The sequence below is a fragment of the Elaeis guineensis genome, chromosome 11 (genome assembly GCF_000442705.2).
Source record: "Elaeis guineensis isolate ETL-2024a chromosome 11, EG11, whole genome shotgun sequence".
Lineage (NCBI taxonomy): Eukaryota > Viridiplantae > Streptophyta > Magnoliopsida > Arecales > Arecaceae > Elaeis > Elaeis guineensis.
The window spans coordinates 101,951,707-101,962,324 of NC_026003.2; the positions used below are offsets into that span (position 1 = coordinate 101,951,707).

The 10,618-nt window shown below is 36.1% G+C and overlaps 1 non-coding gene across 1 annotated transcript; it reads left to right on the forward strand.

The window, feature by feature from the left end:
* The first annotated feature begins 3,193 nt into the window (after positions 1-3,193).
* On the forward strand, positions 3,194-3,300 carry LOC140852723 (small nucleolar RNA R71). The gene has a single exon (XR_012135624.1). It is a non-coding gene; the product is annotated as a small nucleolar RNA R71 (small nucleolar RNA).
* Positions 3,301-10,618: the final 7,318 nt, after the last annotated feature.

Genomic DNA, 10,618 nt, shown 5'->3' on the forward strand with positions numbered 1-10,618 from the left:
CTGCTACAAGATTTTCTGCTCCTTTCTTATCCCTAATCTCCAAGTCAAATTCCTGCAATAAGAGCACCCAACGAATTAGTCTCGTTTCGCATCCTTCTTTTCAAGTAAATATTTAATTGCTGAGTGATCAGTAAAATATTATTTTTGCTCCTATAAGATATGGCCTAAATTTATCAAAAGCAAAAACAATGGCGAGCAACTCTTTCTCTGTGGTGGCATAGTTCAACTGTGCATTATTCAGTGTTCGACTCGCATAGTACACCACATGAAGTCTATTCTCCTTTCTTTGTCCCAAGACTGCTCCTATAGCATAGTCGCTTGCATCACACATGAGTTCAAATGGTAGATTCCAGTCAGGTGCAGTGATGATAGGAGCTGAGATTAATTCTCTCTTTAACCTGTTAAAAGCAACCAAACACTCATCAGTAATTTTAAAAGGCATCCTTGATCAATAAATTACAAAGAGGTTTGGTAATTTTAGAGAAGTCTTTTATAAATCTTCTATAGAAGCCAGCATGCCCTAAGAAACTCCTCACTCCTTTAACAGATGTTGGTGGTGGTAATTTTCAATGACCTCCACCTTTGCTTTGTCTACTTCTATCCCTCTAGATGAAATCTTATGGCCTAAAACTACTCCTTCCTGCACCATAAAATGACATTTCTCCCAGTTCAACACAAGATTAGTTTCTTCACAACGCTGTAGAACTTGGGAGAGGTTAGTCAAACACATATCAAAAGAAGGACCAAAAATGAAAAATCATCCATAAAGATTTCAATGAATTTTTCAACCATATCAGAGAATATAGACATCATACATCTTTGAAAAGTTGCAGGTGCATTACATAACCCAAATGGCATTCTCCTATATGCAAATGTTCCATATGGACAAGTAAATGTAGTTTTTTCTTGATCCTCAGGTACAATAGGAATTTGAAAATATCCTGAATAACCATCTAAAAATAGTAGAAGATATCCGGACAACTCCTCAAGCATCTGGTCAATAAAAGGCAAAGAAAAATGTCCTTTCGTGTGGCTTTGTTTAACTTCCTATAATCAATACACACACGCCAAACCAGTGACTGGTCTAGTGGGTATCAGCTCATTTTATTATTTGTAATAATAATCATCCCCTCTTTCTTAGGAACTACTTGAACAGGACTCACCCAACTACTATCAGAAATAGGGTAGATAATTCCTGCATCAAGTAATTTCATTACTTCAGCTCTAACTACTTCCTTCATATTAGGATTTAACCTACGTTGATGCTCAATTGAAGGTTTGTAGTTTTCTTCCATTAAAATTTTATGCATGCATATACTGGGACTAATTTTTAATATCATCAATAGACCAGCCTAGTGCTTTCTTATGCTTTTTCAACCCATGCAATAATTTTTTCTCTTGTTCACAGACAAATGAGCAGATATAATGACAAAAAAATAGATGAGTCTCCCAAGAATGCATATCTTAAGTGAGAAGGAACTGCTTAAGCTCAAGCTTGGAGTTTGGCTTAGCCTCTACTGAATCCTGTATTTTCTCAACATCATTAATACATCAACATGCTGTTTATTTTTAACACCATCAATCAAGTCATATTCAGAATTGTCAATTATTTCACTAACAAATTTATTAATCACATCTAATCTAAAATATTCATCATTCTCAGAGGATATTTAGAAGAATTAAGCACGTTAAAAATTACCTCTTCTTGTCCCACTCTTAAAGTAAGCTTACCCTCATGGACATCTATAAGTGCCTTGCCAGTTGTAAGGAATGGACGCCCCAATATCAAAGGAACCTCTCTATCTTCCTCCATATCCAAGACAATGAAATCCACTGGGAAGATAAATTTGTCCACCTTGACTAATACATCCTCCACTATGCCTTTAGGATATGTCACCGATCGATCAGCTAGTTGTAATGAGACACTGGTCGGTTTCACATCCCCTAGTCCAAGCTTCCTGAAAATAAATAAAGGCATTAAGTTAATGCTAGCACCTAAATCGCACAATGCTTTAGTGAATTCGATATTGCCAATATTGCATGGAATTGTAAAACTCCCTGATCCTTTAATTTTGATGGCAACTTATTCTGAATGATTGCACTGCACTCTTCGGTGAGCATGACTGTCTCATGGTCCTCTAGCCTTCTCTTTTTGGAAAGGATGTCCTTCAAGAATTTGGCATAGCTAGGCATCTGAGCTAATGCCTCCGCAAATAGAATATTTATGTGTAGTTTCTTGAAGACCTCCAAAAACTTCAGAAAGTTCTTGTCATCCTTACTTTGCTTGAGCCTTTGAGGAAAAGGAACTGGTGGATTGTAGGGCTTTACTGGCTCTTCCTTTTTCTCTTTTAGCTTCTCTTTGACCATAATCTCTTCTTGAGTTTGTTCCTTTACTTATTCTTTAACAGGCTCTTTCCCTTGTTGTTCCCCTGTTGTTTTCCACTCCTCAAGGTAATTGTCTTCACATGCTCCTTCAGGTTCATTTCAGTATTGCTAGGCAATGACCCTTGAGTTCTGTTAGCTACCATGTTGGCCAACTGTCCCATTTGTATTTCAAGTTTTTAATAGCAGCTTGCTGGTTTTTGAAAGTTTGCCTTAGTTTCACCCATGAAATCAGTAGTGGCCTTGGTGAGAGTTGCAACCAATTCTTCCAGGTTAGACTTCTTTTCTTGCTGTGGAAAATCAGGTGGTCCTCTATTCTGATAATTCTATTGTTGCTGTTGATTTCTCAAGAAAAATTGGATGGTTCTTCCAGGCAGGCGTGTAGGTGTTTGAGTATGGATTGTTCTGTTGCCTTCTTTGGTTTGCCACATATTGCACTTGTTCTTATACTGGAGGCATGAATGAGCTGTCAATCGGGCAATCTCGAGTAGCATGTTGCCCAGTACACATCTCACAGGTCTGCACACAAGTATTGACAATATTAATAGACAAATGATCTAATTTTTTGAAAAGAGTGTCTACCTTTGCATTGAGTGCAGTAATAGCATCTATCTCATGAACCCCAGCAGGTCTCCTCGCCATGTTTCTCTTATTGGGCCATTGGTAATTGTTGTTAGCCATTTCCTCCAAAAGATCATAGGCCTCATCAAGCGACTTCCCCATCAATGAACCTCCAGCAGCAGCATCAATATTAATTCTAGTATGGTTGTTCAGTCCATTGTAGAAGGTTTGCACAACCAACCATTTAGGCAGCCCATGGTGTGGACACCTCCTAAGCAAATCCTTGAACCTTTCCCAGGCTTCATATAAGGTCTCCATATCGAATTGCACGAAGGTTTGGATGTCAGTCCTCAACTTGGCAGTCTTAGCAGGTGGAAAGAATTTTGCCAAAAATTTTTGTGCTAAGTCATTTCAAGTGGTGATCGAGCCAGCAGGAAGAGACTGTAACCATGCTTTAGCTTTGTCTCTAAGTGAAAACGGAAACAATCTTAGCCAAATTGCATCATCTGACACTCCATTATGCTTAAGGGTATCACATATCTCCAAGAAGTTTGCAATGTGCACATTAGGGTCATCATTGGGCAATCATCCAAACTGAACTGCTGTCTGGATCATTTGGATCAAAGCAGGCTTGATCTCAAAGTTGTTTGCTTGCACAGGTGGTCTTGTGATGCTAGATGAAGCTCCTTTCATGGTAGGCATGGCATAATCCCGTAATGCCCTAGGGTTTGCCTCTCTAGCAACCTCATTATTCCCTACTAGGATTACTTCTCTCCTTGGATCTTCAGCCATTTCTGGATCTACTTTTACCTCAGATTTCTTCCCTTCTCTGACTGCTTTAATGTTTTGTTTACAAGTGCATTCAATTTCTTGACTTGAAATGGGATTTGATTCAATTCTCACAAGTCGATCCGATTCTCTTTTTCAAGTTGTAATTTTGAAAGATTATTATCCTTTTTTTTTTTTTTAAGAGAAGAGAGAAGAGGAAAGAGAGAAAAAAGAGTTCTAGAGATGAGTCCTAAGGAGTCCTAAATCTAGAGATGAAAGAGAAGAGTGTTTTAATTAGGTTTAAATTTTAATGACAAACAAGTTAGCATAAAATGGACTTTCTATCCTAGGGTTAACCTAGATCTAGACAGCTCCTAACTGTTTCAAGATCGCCTTCAAGCACTCCAAGCCCAAAACTGACTAACTGTCTCGGCCAGGTAAGTGTAAGATATGGGAGGTCCCCTGCTTGTTGTTTTCTTAGACACCAACTGAGTTGGCCAGGTCAGACAACGGAACCAATTGAAAACCACCTTCTTAAACCACTTGCCTTAGACACCGAGCAATTAATCAATTCAAACCCGATCTAACTTTAGGACTTTCTTGTCCTATTGAGCTCGAATATCCTAGGGCCAACGTTTAATTGATTTTAGATTAAGGTCTAGGTTATGCAGGATGAAGGATGTGGTTTTTGGGCTAAGAAAGGGTGATCAAATCCCCACCTTATCTGATTAATGGGTTAAGTGCCCTTAAAGTTAATTATGGAGATGCAATGCAAAGAAACAAGATGTCCAATCAAGTTTGATTTTTTTTTTAATATTTTTGGTTATACTATATTAGTTAAGCATTATGAAATGTCAGTGATTTTTTTTTTAAATATCTAAAAATAAAATATCTAGATTACTAGTAAAATAACTATTCTTGATATTAAAGCACCAGTCCCCGGCAACGGTGCCAAAAACTTGTTAGCCTATTTTGCAAGTGCACGAAATCGCTCAAGTAATATAATGATAAATAAGAGATCGTTCCCACGAGGACTGAGTTTAATTACCAAAAATAAATGCTAATTTTACTAATATCTAAACGATCGAAACTGAATGACAGTGAAAAATAAAATTAACTCTAAAGAACTCAATGAAAGCTGAATCAAAATTTGATTGATAAAGCACTAGGGTATATCTGATTTCACTTGGACCAATTATCAATTTAGCTATTCCGATTAATAATCCAAATTTAATTATTAATGCAAGGATAAATAATCTTAAATTATTTAATAATCTCTCCCGAGTCTTATTAAATATACTAATTAAAACCTATAATCTATCTTCCAATAGTAAAATAGATTTTAATTAGTTCAATAAGCACAGTGATTATTTCCAAGATCCCACAGGTCAAATCTTCTGCTCCCGCTTCAATTATTATTCCGATGATGTTTGTTATTAACTCTAATTTATAATCTTCCTTCCCAGTACCAATTATAAATCGAAATCAATCAAGTACCAAAGATAATAATACTTAAAAGCATTAAGTGCAAATAACAAACAATTGTATTAACAAAGAAAATTAATACAAGATTCTGGAATTAAAATTAAATCCAAGCTACATCAAGTACCCTAGCTAGAAATTTAGCTTTTCATCATATCAAAATCAAACTCAAGTTTACTTGAATAAAACTCTAAAATCATCCTAACAATGTGTTCTAGAAAATAAATTCAAAGTAAACAAGAGAAAGAATTAAAAACTCTGAAGGAATTGCAGAGCCGAATGAATCTCTCTTCAAATCTTCCAGATACTCCAAACTCTCCTTGCTTGATTTCTAGCTTTCAAAGATGATTCTCCTCTCTCTTTTGCTGGTATTTTTCGATCCTTAAATAGGGCTAGGGCTAGGGTTTAGGTGATATTTTTTTTATGATTTTATTCTATATATCATTCTTTCTATTTGGTATAGAATCTCTCCTCCTTTGGATAGGCTTTAAGCAACCACTAGCCATCTACTCTTTATGCTGCCCAAATTTTCTGATTTTATTATGATTTTCATAGTAAAAGAAGAAAAGGAGGCATGGTTAATTAGAGAAGAAGAATTTCTTCCTTCCTGGGTCCACAAAATCTGCAAAACAAAGTAAGGTTTCGGCTGCCCAAATCATGTTTTCCAAGAATTGGTTCCAATTCTTTCTAAGTTTGCTCCTCATGCAGAATTAGTTTGGACTCTGATTTTCTTCCATTTAATTCTTTTCAAGATAGCTCTTTGCCACCCAAAATTGGTTGCCATATCAGATCTTTGTGCCAAGAAATACTCAGAAGAATCTGGGTGTATCGGGTGTTTCTTGTTGTGTCCAACATTGTTACCAACTTCAACCTACTGTAGCCACCTCATCTGGAATCCAAATTCAATTCTGTAAATTATGTTCTTTTCTTGCTTCTCTCAAAATTCTGTAGGATCTAATCTTGCTCAATTTGGAGTCCTGTAGCTTACCTTTTAGAGATCCTCACACCAAAATATCTAGAATTTAGATTGGTTGACTAGATGGGAGAGATTAACTACTTGATTTATTTTCTGCACCTCTAGTTTCTTTTCTGGCTGATAATGCCAAAAAAGATAAGGTGTGGGGTCCATTGATATCTTGATTTGGTTATTCTGCTTTGAGGTGGACTCTGATTTTGATGCAAGACCTGATGACTTCGAATGACAAACCCTGTTGAATCGGACTCAACCAATTTCACTTAATTTGACCTTTAAAATATGGTTAAGCTCAATTAGGTGTGACCTGGCTCAATTACCTGCAATTGATATAAAACATATCAGGTTCTTACATTTATTTAGTTAATTATTATACCAATTTCATCAAAATCATTAAAAACTAATAATAATAATTACTATAAAAATGTAATACATCATCTCCCATGAGACATCAACGGCAGACAACTCTCAAGATATTCATCACAACAACTCTCAATGATCCCAAGTTTCTAAGAGAGACTTAACTATAGGGCCATCTGCCAATTGGACAGGACTTCAAAAATAAGCATTCACATATTTAAATTAGTGGAATAGACTTCATGAATGGGCTTATAACTTGGACGTCTCTTATGTGCCTCTTCTTGGGCCTATTTCCTGGGTACTTCGGTGTCAAAGAGGGCCACCCTTTTAAGTTGAACTTAAGAGATCGTGGCAATCTGTAGACCTAAGAAATACATTGGTTTGGGCGAGGTTTTTTTTTTTGAGTTGCTTACCTGGCATGAAAGTAATTTAGTGAAAAGAAAAATGAACTTGAGAAATTTAAAATCATCATTATAATTTGTTGTAAATCTACAGTTTTACTTCATAAAATAATTGAAATGTGGCAAATATGTAAAGTTTCTACAAATTTCTCCTTATTTTTGGCACATTATAAATTTCTCTGTACTAATATAATCCTTGGAATAAAATTCATTGCCATGCTTCCATCAAAAAAAAAAAAAGAAGATGAAATTCGATTCTATGCTGAGAAATTCCAATTTAAGATATATAAAACTAGGGAGGGGATTACCACACCTCAAAAATAAGAGCAGGTCCATGTGTTGCTCCCCCGACCAATGTTGGGTACCTTTGATTCACATAAGATAAGGTGTGGTTGTTTTCCTTTTAGACTAATCCAACTAAAGATATTTTATTATCTGAGTTAACTAATAATTATGTTTTTATATTTGCTTGATCTATATCTCTTAAAGGAGTGAACCAGAGCCTGACTCGGCAGTCACAACTTTCTCTATTTTTAGTAATAAAAAATTCTGGATCCAATTTTTGGACTCTGCATCTTACAAAGATTAAAATTACGATAATTATAATAGTGAGTCTTTCCTTTTTTTTTTCTTCTTTCAGAAAAAATAGAATCTTTTAAAGGACAACTGATGGGAGAGAAGGACATACTCAAGGAAAGGAAGGTCCGAGGATACACGACTAAAGGTTTAGGCCACAGTTTCATTCATATGAGTTCCTCCTACATGGCATCAGAGGATTGGTGTCTTCTCACAAAACTGTTGTGATGCACTGAGCTGGTTAAGTGTGGAGTCACCAACCTAGCAAAAGGGTTGTAAAGAATCTAAGCAGCTATATGGGCCCATATGAAAATGAGTAAGTGAAGCTTTTTTTTCTTGCAGAAAGTATGCATCACGACAACAAATTTGATATCTTACGATTACTTTCCACTAATGACTTCCTGCTAATTAGCCTAGTCCGCAGGTTGACTTTGGAATTCATAAGATCTTATATTGTCTAGTCTTTCCAACCAGGACAAGTGCGCACCTCTTTCTGTTCCGTTACGTTTCATGATCCAATTTAGTCCTGGTCCATATAGGATGGCTGCAAATGGTGACAAAGAATTCTACCAACCAAACCTAGACTTCCCTCCGGAGCGAAAGAATTACACAACACAGTTTCAAACCAAGAAGTCTCTCAAAAATCATATAGGGTGGGCATTAGAGGAAAAATTATAGGACAGGTGCCATCATTTGCCATGTTTCTGCTAATATTAATCTGAAAGAAAAAAATTTAAAACTCAAAAATTCTTCTTACAAATAGAGTCATTAGTCTCATAATTAAAAATTAAAAATATGATGCTATCTTTCTTCCTCCTTTTTATGATATATATTAAATGGCCAAATGATATATACTGTGCAAATTAATCATCAAGTAGTCAATATACATATCTAAATAAATCGATATATAATTTTTAAAATATAAAATTTATTAATATACAATACACGGTCAGATGATACATATATAAAAAATTAGTCATCTAGCAATTTAATACATACCTTCAAGCAAATTATATATAGTTTTCAAAATATTATATTCACCGGTACACAATACATAGTATGGTGATACACACCCATCGACTTTTTAATGCATACTGTATGTTTATTTGATACATATAGTAGCAATCTAATACATATTTTTGAATAAATTAATATATAATTTTTAAAAAATAAAGTTTATTAATATATGATACATGACCAAATGATACATACTTCACAAATGAGTCATTTAAACCTAATACATACCTCCAAACAAATAAATATACTATTTACACAATATTATGTTTACCAATATATACTACATAGTGTACTGATACACACTTATTGATTTTCTAATATATACTATAAGTTTTTTTGATATACTGTATATTACGTATTGTACTACCAGACCATTTAGTATATACTGATGAATATAATGTTCTAAAAACTGTGTTAATTTACTTAGAGATATGTATTGGATTGCTAAATAACTAATTTACTAAATGTGTATTACTTGACTGTATGTTACGTATTGGTGAACTCCATATATATCAATTAGAGATATATATTGATTTGCTTGATGATTAATATTTTTAGCATGTATCATATGGCCATATAATATATATTAGTAAAAAAAAATTATTGAAAGGGAGGAAGAGAGAGAATGCCATACTTTTTAAAAAAATCACCAGATTGATAACTCTATTAGTAGAAAAGTCTTGACTTTTAGATTTATCTTTTAGGATTGGTGTTAAGAGAAACATGGCAAGTTGTGAAATGCACCTCATAATTTTTTTAATGCCCGCCCCATATGATTTTTGTTCCAAATTTAATATCTTACTAATAATTTCCACTAATGACTTCCTGCAAATTAGCCGGTCCATAGGTTTACTTTGGAATTCATAAGATCATATATCGTCTACGCTTTCCAACCAGGACAAGTGCACACCTCTTTCTATTCCATTACGTCTCATAATCCGATTTAGTCCAAGTCCATCCGGTGGAATTCCACAACATGAAGTTTCGAACGTAGAAGTCTCTCTTTCCTTCATGAGGACTGGAAGGGCTAGTAAAATCCACACCCCCCCCCCTTTTTTTTTGATGCAACACATCTAGGTTGGATTTGTTTACACTTAAAATTATCACCAAAAAGACATGTCCTAGCTATTATGTGGAGACATAGAAAACACGGATGAACATGATCACAGAAAATGACCACCACCTTTGCCTTCATATCATGATGGGGAAAAGCTCTTTACTAGTTGCTCCTTCATAAGAATGATGAAAGTGGATTACCTTCTGCATGCTTATCTTTGCTTGAGATATTGATTTTGCTACGTGACATGATGCATCACATCTTGAAGCTTCTAGGCATGCAAAACGTTGTAGAATTTGTTGCACTTGTCTTCTTGGTATCGTCAACAAGATATGTAACGAAAATTAGATTCAATAACAACCCAACCTCCAATGCCAAAACTAGAAGATTGACTACCAAGTTTGAGGTAGGAAGGTAGGGCAAGTAAGATCCAAATAAACCCACTACTTATAGGAAATCAAGCAAAGAAATATAAGCAAGAAGATCAGAGGAGAAGCATTTTACAAAGTCAAAATCTTTATTCAAAATAGTAAGATGCTTCATCATACATGAATAATGATTATACAGCGTAGATATGAAACAAGTTTCAACCTCTATGAATTAATTATTAGAAAAATTAAAAAATCATTTGAAATTTCAAAGAGAAACATCAAAGGTATCGATAAAACTTACTGTTAGGATTTGACGCCTCGAGATTCAGCCCACATTGAGCCCACAGCGAGGTTCGCGGCGAAAAACGGAGTCCAACGAGACCAAGATCACCTGAATCGGAGCTCGGATGGAGGAGATACGAGCTTTCGAAGTTGGCACAAAAATCGAGGCGGCGGAGGATCGCCGGCGACGGACGGCAGCGGCGCGGCTGCAGGCGGCGGCGCGCGGGACGCGCGTCCCAGGCCCGCGTGGGACGCGGGACCCAGGCCCGCGCGGGACGCGCGACCCAGGCCTGCGCGGGACGCGCGTCCCAGGCCCAGGCCCGCGTGGGACGCGCGACCCAGGCCCAGGCCCGCGCGGGATGCGCGACCCAGCGGCCTGCTGGCCCAT